We start from the raw sequence: 12,421 nt of genomic DNA on the forward strand, positions 1-12,421 counted from the left end.
ACTTTAATAAAATCCTTCAGAGTCTACATTGAAAGGTGGTTGCCACATCTGCCATTATAGCCACAAAATATGTTAATATTTTTAAGGATTATATTATTCCAATACCAGGTATTATGATAATTTTAACTGAAATAAACAGTTCCTTTAACATTAATGACAATTTTAGTTTACTGTTTTATCGTTTGTATTTACTTAGAGTTTTTTTTAACAAAGAAACAGATATATTGAAATTTTTGAATGTTTGCTTTTTTTCAAATTTCATACATAAATCTATAAAACATTTTAGACTCTGATTTAATGTAATTTATACTCATTGATATCCTTCTAAACTCTAAATATATAACAGATTTTGCCATCCCAAAGTCTTTTTATTTTTAATTTCAGATTATAGATACTATGAGATTGAGCTGGGAAAGTGGTGTAGGTGTTATCTGTTATCTACATAGCACCAATTCTGTGGTCTCAATTTCTTCATATAACTAATTTTATTCAGGTATCTACCCCCATCTCTGCATTTTATATTATGCATAGAAAGTTAATCCTATGGTGATACTCCATGCCAAGGATGAGGCTGATTGCTCCAAGACAGTGAATTTCAACTTTGGTTACATGTTAGAATCACTTACACAGTGGTCCCCAACCTTTTTGGCACCCGGGACCAGTGTTCCTATGAGAAGAATCTAATGCCTGATGATCTGAGGTGGAGTTGCTAGCACTTGGGAGTGGCTGCGAATACAGATAAAACTTTGCTGGCTGGTGGACCACTCACCTCCTACTGTGCAGCACAGTTTCTAACAGGCCACTGACTGGTGCAGCCCAGGGATTGGGGACCCCTGAGGTCCTACCAGCTTTTGAAAATCCCAAAGCTCAGAGTGCATCAAAGGCAGATTAAATCAGTATTTCTCAATGGGGCGGGCAGGTCTCAGCATTTTCTAAGTGGTTCTAGTGTGTCCCCCAATTGACTCCTCTCCTAAAGTAACTTGTTTAGGAACCCAGGACTGAACTAATCAGCATTGATTTACCATGGGCATTTGACACAATGAAAGTCAAAGAGTTGTGACAATTGCTGAGGTCTTGTAAAAAGTATCCTTTCTCACTTAATGAGACAGCCTCCAGAAGTGATGCTCTCTCTCTTTTATTTGATAGGGTATATATCTGAAGCCAGGATGGCTAATATCACTTTGCCACTATGAAAAGGTAGTTTATTGACACATTCAGGTCACAGATGGTGCAACCAAGGGATACTCAAAGAAGGGGTAATTTCCTACTCATGTGGCTCACCTTATATCTGGACATCTAGTTAAAAGAGCTGACGTTTTGTTTGTTTTTGTTGTTGTTAGCAGTTAAATCAATTTGAAGCATACTTTCTGATAGTTAAATATGTCTCTGTTGGTTTGTCTCTCTAATTCTAGAAAATATAAATAATATTTTAGTAACATGTTTGATTTTTGTGTTTGCATTTGATCACTAGATAAAGAAGACTCATTAAAACTATTTTAATAAATCAACAGATATAGCAAATATTTCAGCAACTGGTTCAAGTTCTTCAGTTCATTAAAGGTTGGTAATTAAAATACTAAAAGGAGTAGTTTTGCCTGAAGAAATGAAAGGCCTTTAAGTTTGAAATCAACACAAACTGTAGATATAAAAAGTCATAGTCCATAATTGAGTCTAAATATTTGATCCCTTCTATTCACATTGTAATATGTGAAATACGGGCACAAGTCTACGGTCCTAAATTTTCTTTAATTATTTGTTTTATATTTCAGATGCTACAAAGTGTAACATTGATTAAATGAATCTGATTGCTTTTTATTATCTAGCTATATCCTACGATTATTAAGACATATTATTCCCAAATTACTTGAAGTTCTTTATGAATCTCTGCCCAATCACACTTTTTCATTATTCCTTTAGAAAGAACACCTACCTTAAAATTTCGTTTATTATTTCCAAATATTTCCTTACAGTTTTATCTATGTATGTATTTGTGAATAATATTCAATTTCATTAGGTTCTGTAGAATTTTAAAATTTTAAATGCCATCATATGTTATTTATTAACTTAAATCTTTCTTTGTATCTCCTTGCATGCCTCTACACTTGCTTCTTGATAAATATATCAACATATATAAAAGCACTGACATTCTTCCATTGGTATCTTTAAGAAAAACTACATTCTTCCAGTGTCTGCCAAAATGAATCTTGATAAATATTGACATTATGATATGTTAATATACTAGCATTAGCAAGTTAGATTGAATTTTAATTCCAGAACATGTGACAATAATCTAGGCAAATAGATTAATCTAGGCCAAAGATGAACTATGGTTTGCTGACAAGGGTTAGTAAAAATTCCGTTATTATAGAGCTCTATATCTCCCTAAATTTGGCTGAAAAGCTTCAAAGAAAATGAAGGGCTTTGGGAAATGCTAGGGAATATAATTAGGGATAGAAATAAGCACAGAGAAAATTAATATTTGTGAATTTTTCTATGTGTAAACCACTGTATTTGAGACCATATGCATGTTATTTCAACAATACTGAAAAATAAACACCTATCTTAATTTAAAGCTAATGAGAATAATCTTCAATGAAGACCCCAAGTTTCTAGTTGCTCAAGAACAGAGGGCTTAAAAAGACAGCGTTTAAAATGGATCAAGATTTAAGGTAAAATAAAAATCTATACAACTTCTAGGAGAAAACATAGGAAAAAATCAAGGTAATATTGGTTTTGGTAATGACTTTTTATGTACAACACCATAATAATGATTTATAAAAGAAAAAAATGATAAACTAGGCTTTGTAATACTAAAAAATTCTGCTCTGAAGAAGGCACTGTTAAGAGTATGAAAAGATAAAGAACTGAATGAGAGAAAAATTATTGGAAGATATATATCCGATAAAGGACTTGTTTCCAAAATACACAAAGAACTCTTAAAACTCACAAACAGCTCAATTTAAAAATGGACAAAGTATTTGAAAAGATACCTTATCATATAAAATATATAAATGACGTATACATATGAAAAGATTTTCAGCATCATATGTCACTGGGAAATCCAAATGAAACACACATCTATCAGAATGACTAAAATTCAAAACACTGATAACGTCTAAATCTGGCAAGTACTGGAGGCAACAAGACCTCTCATTCATTGCTGGTGAGAATGCAAAATGGTACACTCACTTTAGAAGACAGTTTGGCAGTTCCTTGTAAAGCTAAATATACATAGGCTTACTTTAAGATCCAGCAATCATACTCATAATTATTTACCCAAATGAGTAAAAAATCTATGTACACATAAAAAGCCTGTGCATGGACCTTTATAGAAGCCTATTTATAATTTCCAAAATTTGAAATTGACCAAGTTGTCCTTCAATAGGTAAATTAATTTAAAACGAAAACACTGTGGTTTATCTAGCTATACAATGGAGTATTCGACAGTAAAAACAAATGGGCTATCAAGCTATAAAAACACAGAAAGTTTAAATTGCATCTAGTTAAGTGAATGAAGCCAGTCTGAAACAAAACAAAACTACATACTTTATGATTCCATGTATGCGACAATCTTGAAAAGGCAAAACCATAAAGATGGTAAAAAAAAAAAAAAATCATTGCTGCCAAGGATTAGAAGAGGGGAGAGTGAATAGATGAAGCACAGAGCACTTTTAAGGCAAACTGTTCTGTGTGATATAGTAATGATCGATGCATGAAATTATCAAATTTCAAATTCTCAAAATTGTCAAAACCTACAGAACTGTACAGACAAAGAATGGAGCCTAATGTGAAGTATGAACCGCAGTCGGTAATAATATATCAATATTAATCGATTATAACAAACGTAACACATTAATGTATGAGGTTAATAATAGAAGATACAATATGAATGCAAATTTGTAATAATAGGAGAAACTGTGTATGTGAAAGGGAGAGGAAGCTATATAGGAATGTTCCGTATTTTATGTGCAATTTTTCTGTAATAATAAAACTACTGTAAAAAAGTCTATATTGAACAGTGTTCAGGAAAAAAAAGTCAGAGCTAAAATTTGAACCCAGATCAATGCGAGTTTATTGAGAAGACAAAAACCTAACTTTGAATGTAAACGGGGAAGAAGTAATCAATCCAAAAATGATACATTAAAATAAGAAAAATGAAGCACAAAGCAGACGATGTAAATTAGCATAAAGGATGTGGGATTCTCTGAATAAGAGAGTGGAAATACAGATTCAGAGGAAAGCAATTTCAACTTAATTTCAATAGTGAAGAAGAGCTAGACAAGGAAAAATTTCTCTTTTCAAGGGATCTATTTCTCTAAAAGAAAATGACTGGCATCGTCTATAATTTAAAGAAAATAAATAACAATAAATGTCTGTCTCTAAAAGCTGGTACTAGAGGAAATAATAAGACAAAGTTCCTATGGCATTCTAAAAGTAAGTTTCTGGTAATTAGTACAACAATATTTAATAGTTATCAAAAATACCACATTTTAACCTAATTTTTATATGGCTATATATATGCATGTTTCTTTATTGTAACATTAATGAATTGAATATTAATTTATTTACTCAATAAAATGTCATTAGGTGTCTCGAAGCATGCAGGATACTTGGTGTGGTGTATAGTACCATTCTAATAAAATAGAACACATTTGATTAGTCTAGCAAGGGAAACTGACATAAAATAAACAAATAAATAAAACAGCAATTAAAAATTGTGAGAAGTCTAGGAAAACAAAATATGTAAGACTGTGGATTGGGTGGTAAGATTGGTTTCTAATAGGCCATTTTAAGCTGATATCCAGTCTTAGGGGCCTTGGGGGAAAAGGTGAGCGACAGTAAAGGAAGGAGTATTTCAGGCAGAAGAAATAGCAAAAAGAAATCTGAAACAAAACACAAAAAACACTTGGCGTGTTTGAAACACTGAAAGAATACCAGTACAAAGGGTTTGATACTAGAAGTTATAATGTTATATATACTTCACCTCAAAACACAAGCGCTTTGCCCTTAAATTAATTTTTAATCAAAACATATTTGAAAGCCATTTATATTCATTTTTGTTCTAAATTTATGGTACTTGCAAAACAACAGGTGTATTCTCAATCATTGTATCAATCAAGGAAGGATTAATGACTTGCCATAATATTATAAAATCCTAACGTCCAGTAAATTATAAAGGAAAAAGGGAAACGTTTGAAATCTAAGTATATTTTATGTGAGGCAAACCCCAAATAATTGTTTTTCATAAAATTTCTTTTTAACTTCTCAAAATATTTCAAGTGGCTTCAAACCATGAACATGGACTTGTTCAGGAAAAATGTAAGTACCATAAACACAATGTTTAAAACTTTTTAAAAAGAAGGAAGATAGACACAAAATCAGTATTTGTAAAGATTGGATGAAGTAGGGTATGCATTGATTGCGATTTACTTTAAAAATCAAGACTAAATATAAAGAATATTTAGGCTATATATAATATGTGTGTGTATATATATACATATACATATGTATATATAATAATAATTTCTGACAAAAGAAAACATATATTTTCCTCTGCAGAGGGATAATACTATTTGACACTGAAGTCAAAGAAAAAAATTACACTTTACTTTTTTAATATGGGACATTGAGAAACATAAAATGGGTCATGCCTTCTAGTATGGCTTTGCAAGAGATATAGAAATCAAAGGTGCTTTAACATTTATGCTTATTAAGGAAGAAATAACCCTCTATAAAGAAAAGAAATAACCCTAAATAAAACTAACAATAACCTCCCAGCTACTTGGAGATTTTGAGACTCCTCAGTATTAGAAAAAGCATCGTAAGAGAGAATGAAAAATGTCGTAGATAACAGCGGCTTTGTTCATTCCTTTTGCAATCAAATAAAAGTTGTGACAGAAACATGGAGCAAACAGCAAGCAAAGTCACCTGGGATCTAGATGAACACAAGCACTACAACTAGGGAGAGAAATAATTAACCAACCAACAATGATAGAAGGTAGGAGGGTGCGAAGACATGAGGCTGCTTGATCCAGAGCAGCTGCAGCCAGCAGCTGCAGCGGGTAGTTGCAGATGCCTCTTAAAGGGGCCATGTTCTCAAGCAGACTTTTCCAGTGACATACCTGATCGCTCTGAGCACCTGCGCCAGGTCAGCTGATCTGGGGGCACAAGGGACTTACAGGAAGTGAGTTGTCAGAGCGAGGGCTGGAGGCAAAGCTCTCTCCCAGGCAGCATCCCAGATGGTATCCATTCTTCTTCTGTTGAACCCTTACCCTTCCCAGTGTGCAGACTCAGCGCTGCCATAACTGAGATGTCATCAAACTGAATAACAGAGGTCCCTCCACCCAGAGGATTTCCTGAAACTCCACCTCCTCCAACTTGCCACCCTACCCAAACCATATCTAGTTGTGTCCTCAGCGAGTTCGGTGCTCCTTGCTGAGCCAACTCAAAGACTCACACTGGTGGTAGCTGACCTTGGTTTCTGGTATGGCCTCTTGAGACAACTATAAGCACAGCATCTGTGGCTTTCTTGCTGAATTTTAACAAGTGGGTCCAGAGGGTCACAGGCTGGGAATAAACTTGGTCTGCAGCTATCCCTCTTAGGACTTCATTACTGGACACCTACTTCACAAAGCCATGCTAATAAGACTAGGAGACTTAGGAGCTTTGCTTAGTACATAGAAACAGACACAGGAAGGCAGCTAAAATGAGAAGACAAAGAAGCAGAAATCACATGAGAGAAGAGAACAGAGATCTAGGAATAATAAAGTTAAGCAATCTAAGCAGATGCAGAGTTCAAAACACTGGTTATAAACATGCTCAATAAACTTAGTGGAAGAGTAGATGAACTCAATGAAAACTTTAACAAAGAGTTATAAAATGGAAAAACGGAAACAAATTATAAACAAGAACTGGTCAGAAATGAAGAACACATTATCTGAGATGAAGGGTACAGTAGGGGGGAATCAACACAGTGGATAAAGAAGATGATTGAATTATCAATATAGAGGCTGGAGAAGCCACAGACACTCAATCAGAATGGCAAGGGAAAAAAGCCAAGATTATAATAATACTTTAAGGAGCCTATGAGATATATTAAATGTAAACATATCTGTATCATACGGGTCCCTGAAGGAAAACAAGAAGTTGAAGAGATTTTTGAAGACATAATGATGGAAAACTTCCCTAACCACAGGCAGCTCAGAGAATTACAAAAATGATGAACTCACATTTGCCCACACCAGGATACATTATAATTAAAATGTCAAAGGTTAAATACAAAGAGAGAATCTTAAAAGCAGCAAGAGAAAAAGCACTTAGTTACCTACAAGGGAGCACCCATAACACTGGCAGCTAATTTCTCACAAGAAACTATGCAGGACATAAGGGCTTGGCACAAAATATTCACCCTGATGAAAACCCAGAAACTACAATCAAGAATATCCAGCAAAGCTATCATTTAGAGTCAAAGGACAGATAAAGAGCTTCCCAGACAAAAATAAGCTAAAGGAATTTATCTACACCAAGCCAGTATTATAGGAAATGTTGGAGGGACTTCTCTAAAAAGTAAAACATGTATCAAAAACATATTAATAAAAAATGGTGATAACTACATTCCTATCAATAAGTACCTCAAATGAAAAATAATGAAACGCTCCAACCAAAAGATAGGGTGGCTGAATGGATGAAAAAAAAAAAAAACAAGACCCCTACATATGCTGCCTATATGACACTCACTTCAGGTTAAAAGACACACACAGACTAAAAGGAAGGGGATAGAAAAATATATTGTCTTGATGGACCTAGAGGGTATTGTGCTGAATGAAATAAGTCAGATAAAGACAAATATCACATGATTTCACATACATGTGAAATCTAAAGAATAAAATACAACAGAAAGGCAGAAATAAAATCATAGATATAGAGTATATTTGAGGGCTACTAGATGGGAAGGGGGTTTGGAGAATAGTGAAAAAGGGCAAAGGGATTAGGAAGTACAAACAAGTGGATAGTTACAGAATAGACATGGAGATATAAAGTGTAGCATAAATAAAATAATTAATGTAATAAATATGTAAGAGGGAAGATTTAGTGGGATGATCACTTTGTGAGTTATATAGATCTCTAATCACTATGCTGTACAATTGAAACTAATATATTATTGTATGCCAAATATAATTGAAAAAAAACTCATTGAATTGTACAATGTAAATATAAGCAACTAATTGTTTATTATATTTCAATAAAGCTGGACAAAAAAAAGAAAAAGCATAGCCTCAAGCAACTATTTTATCACTGAGATAACAAATAGCAGGTGACAATTGCAAATAATAGAGTGTTAAAAGTACTGGAGAAAGAAGTCCTAAATTCTATATTGCTTCTGTTAATAACATCTCATCGAGGAAATCATAACTGGTTTTCTGATGTTAAAAATAGAAATACTATTAGTACATCATCTAGCCATACTTATAGTAAAAGGCAATTTAGAAACATTGCTACGAAAAATCGTTGTTCAAATTAACACAATATGTAAATACTCATTTATTTTTCAATCTAAAAAAGGAATGTATTGGTGTTTTCTAATAGTTTACTCACAGATGATGACAAAAGCACAACTTTTATAAGTCCAATAAATAGCAGAAATAAGGAGGAAAATAAACTTTAAAGTGGCTCAAGGAAATATTGAGGCAATAGATAACATTTTAAATGTTGATTTTGGAGGTAGTCATATGAGTAAATTCGATTGCCAAAATTCCTCTAATTGTATATAGATATTTGTTTTATGATATTAAAAAATCATAAAAACAATCGAGTGACTTATGAAGAGGCTATTTTTCTTTAAATACTGTGCCCTCCCCTCCCCCCCAAAAAAAGAAAAAAATAAAACAATAAAGGAAAATAGGCTACTTAGAAAAATAAGAAAAACACAGGGATATTGTGTATTTGATTATACCATTTTTTTATAAGAACATACCATGACATTGTGATTAATGATAGTTTCAGAAAAAAAGGAAATACAGATTTTGTAATAAAAGAAAGATTTACATTTACATCTCTTTCGTTTTTTTGTAACTACTTATTTCCTTATTTCCACGGGTTTAATAAAAAATAATTTTAATAAAAAATGATTTTAGTGGAAGATCCATAATCCTGAATTTTACATTTTGTCCCTTTCATAGTCATTGCCCTCACATGCAACATCAAATCAGAGGCAAACAATGACTGAAGGTTTTCAATTCATTTCTAATGAAACATTTCTGAGTGTATCTAATTAGTTCATTTTTGTTTTGCATTTTCTCTTAAATTTTATAATTCATAGGGCTTCTATGAAACAACTCAATATTTTTAAAAACAAATATTAAAGGCCAAGCAAACAAATAAAACCCATCCGAAGACAATAATATTTTTAATATAGACTTTTCCTGAGTTCTATATAAAATAATGAGATGATCTATGAGTCCAGGATTCTTTTCCTAACTACTTTTTTAAATAATAAAAATAATCTTTAAATAAATACATTCCTACACAGCTCTGGGAATAAAATTCAGGAAATTGTATGTGTGGCTATGCTAAAATATAAAATTCTGGGCTGCCACGGTTATAATATTTACACTCAGAACACATCAGAGAATGTTATGATTGGAATTACATATCCCTAAAAGATCTTGAAATCTTAATCCCCAGTATCTCAAAATGTGACCTCCTTTGGAAATAGGGACTTTAAGGAGGTAATGAAACTAAAGTGATGCTATTAGGATGGGCCTTAATCTAATATAATTGATGTTGTTATAAAAAAGGGAAATTTGGACACAAAGATAGGCATGCACACAGGAAAAACGCCTTGAGCAGGTGAGGACAGAGACTGGGAAATTATGGAACACCAAATTTTGTCATTGCAAATTAATATAGAAGGTACCTGAGGAGCTTTTCTAAGGTGGAAAACAACTAGGAACTTCATTTATTCTGAAAAATATTGTGGTGTCAGGTAAAGCAGTCTTTCAATTCACCTCTTTTCTTTTTGCTTTCAATACAGCTTCAGTGAAGAGAGTTCATTTATTCATTTGAAAATGGTTTTCAAAGATCTTTTTAGTGTATCACTTATCTACAAATAATATAATACCAAGTCACCTATAATGTAAGAGCCTTACTACAAAAAAAAACGATTTCTCCTTCCCTTCCTTTGTGTTATTGTTATTAAAAATGTAACTTTACTTAGTGAACTATAAAGCCTATTTGTAAAGTTTTAATTGGACATTGGATATATTCTTCTAAAGAAAGTATACTTACTCCTTGAGTTATTATTTCTTGATAAAATTGAACCTATGTGAAGTTCCAACTTTTCCATTGGGAGAAGGATTACTATTTAATCTCTCACAAATCAGTTATAGCTATGGTAGCGGCTATTCCCCCTTGGAAACTGAGGGTAGCCAGTGGCAATATTCGTATAATTTTATATTAAAATCAAGACTAGTTAAGAGTGATCTAAAACCACAGATCTGAAGTCACATAGACATTAGACTGAGATTCATCACCTTTCAACACTGTGATTTCACTGAAAACATCAAAGGCTTGTTTCTCTCATATATAAAATAAGCATATACAAAGCTTCACTAAGAGATTTTGTTCTAGTACAAATGATAAAAACTAGAACTGTATGGTAAAGACAGTCTCATTAATTGCTTGTGAATGTAATATTAAACATCTCTAAAAGATAATTTGCTAAAATCTGTCCAAATCTTGGATGTGGACACACTTTGATCTGTCACTGTCACTTCTAGGAATTTATTATATAAATATACAGACATATGTATATAAAGAGGCACATGTAATTAATTTCCCCAAATTATTATTTGTTTGTAATTTCAAAATATTAAAAATTGTCTACATGGTCATTATTTTATATCCGTAAAATAAAGTATGATGTAGCTATACATATCTTGTTTAAAACTCTGGTTTTTATAAAGAAAAAGTCTTCTATTTGCTGAAGGTGGTTATTGTACTACAGGCTGCTATTCCCTGAATTAAAATTCTGCTATGGATTTTTTTTTATTGGCACTTATTTTATATTTAAGTTAGAATTTTGAGCTCCTAAGCATCATGAGCTAAGCAAAACTAAAAACAGCAACAACAACAATGACAAAATACCACCTCTAATAACACACTGGAATTTTGTAGTTTCCATATAGTAAATTAAACACATATAAATTGAAATTGATTTTTACTTATAATTATTAAATTTCCAACTCTTTCCAGTTATATCCATTAAAAAAATTAAAATATATTCTTAAGAAGCGTAAAAAGTTTTAATATACAGTGTTTCATAATTTGAGGCTTCTAGGACAACTTTGCATAAATTATAAACTGAGAAAAAGAAACAGAATTAATATGGTCAAGTGGGGACAAACCTTCATGTTATCTGAAAGTCTACTTTGAAAGTGTCCCACAAGAAAAGCAGGCCAAAGCGTCAACATGAATGCCAATTGTACAGACAGCAAAGGAGCCAGATGCTGTTGGCAAAACATGCTCCAGAGTGTGGCATCTGGGTCTTTTAACTGCCATACAGAGCCCCATCTGTAGCTAAAGCTGTTGACTCTGCTTTGGGGGAAGAAAAACCAGAAATAAAGAAGGCAGTTAAATTGTAAACCGTGCCAGGAATAGCAGAAGGCAGGTTGCAGTCAGCATTCAAATTACATCCCTAGCCCAATTTGCTTTTTAATGTCTTGAAACTGTGTAAACACTAAACTATATTAACTTTAGTAGTTTACGGATGAACCCATGTAGGTAGTTCAGTAACTTAGGACACAGAGATCACCTAAAGAGTTTTCATATTCTGGCAAATATTTATTTCCTAACATTTTCTTCTCAAGGAATATAAGGATATGGTCAATGAAATGCAATTTCATTGCATTTCATCTATTAAAATACTCTATTTAAAGAAATGAGTATGGGATATAATGTGGATTCCTTCAAAAATATGAAAGTTAAAAAGTCTTTGCAATTTTTGATGTTTTCTTTCAATTGACTCTTCACAAAATAAAATATTCATTATATTCTTTACTGAAACTTCTGCAATTTTTGCCCCATGAAAATTTGTGAGAAACCTTCAGAGACCCCTAAAATTTAACTAAGAAGCTTAATTATAAAAGCATGAAATAATCTCTTTTTAGAGGTCTTTATTTGCTGTACATATACATATATAGAATAGGATGAGTTGATATCTATGTGATTCCATGAATTCATCATTTATAAGTTGCTGTTCTAGTTTTATCCATATATATATATTTGAAAACAGATGCTAGAATAAAAACTAGTGATATTTATAGTTTACTATATATCAAAAAATGAGCTAAATACTCCGCACACAGAATCTTATCTAATCAACCCCATAACCCCGTGAGGTATACCCATTACTATTCCTGCT

Source organism: Rousettus aegyptiacus, unplaced genomic scaffold, assembly GCF_014176215.1.
Source record: "Rousettus aegyptiacus isolate mRouAeg1 unplaced genomic scaffold, mRouAeg1.p scaffold_m13_p_1, whole genome shotgun sequence".
NCBI classification, from domain to species: Eukaryota; Metazoa; Chordata; class Mammalia; order Chiroptera; family Pteropodidae; genus Rousettus; species Rousettus aegyptiacus.